The sequence below is a fragment of the Macadamia integrifolia genome, unplaced genomic scaffold, assembly GCF_013358625.1.
Source record: "Macadamia integrifolia cultivar HAES 741 unplaced genomic scaffold, SCU_Mint_v3 scaffold2753, whole genome shotgun sequence".
NCBI classification, from domain to species: Eukaryota; Viridiplantae; Streptophyta; class Magnoliopsida; order Proteales; family Proteaceae; genus Macadamia; species Macadamia integrifolia.
In genome coordinates, this window is record NW_024868937.1 from 25339 (window position 1) to 25661 (window position 323).

General features: G+C 39.9%; 1 non-coding gene across 1 annotated transcript; it reads right to left on the bottom strand.

The window, feature by feature from the left end:
• LOC122067197 lies at positions 1-107 on the bottom strand. Its single transcript, XR_006136618.1, has one exon. It is a non-coding gene; the product is annotated as a small nucleolar RNA R71 (small nucleolar RNA).
• Positions 108-323: the final 216 nt, after the last annotated feature.

The following is a 323-nucleotide window of genomic DNA, read 5'->3' on the forward strand; positions in this document are numbered from 1 at the left end:
AAGCTTAGAAGTGACATCCTTCAGTTTAGGCAAAAGCCCAGTGAGTCCTTTTCCAAACTTATGAAGAGATTCGAGGATCTACTCCAAGAATGCCCTCACCATGGCTTAGACTTATGGCATTTATGTCAAATAATTTATGAGGATATTAATTACCCAACTAAACAAATGATAGAGTCTATATGCCCTGAGGGATTCACATCCTTTACAGATGAAGGAAAGGCATGGGAATTTTTACTTCACTTAGCTGACAAAACCCATGAGTGGGAATCAACCCAAGAGCATGAAAGAACCATAGGAGGGAAAGGATTGTTTTGTGGATGGGA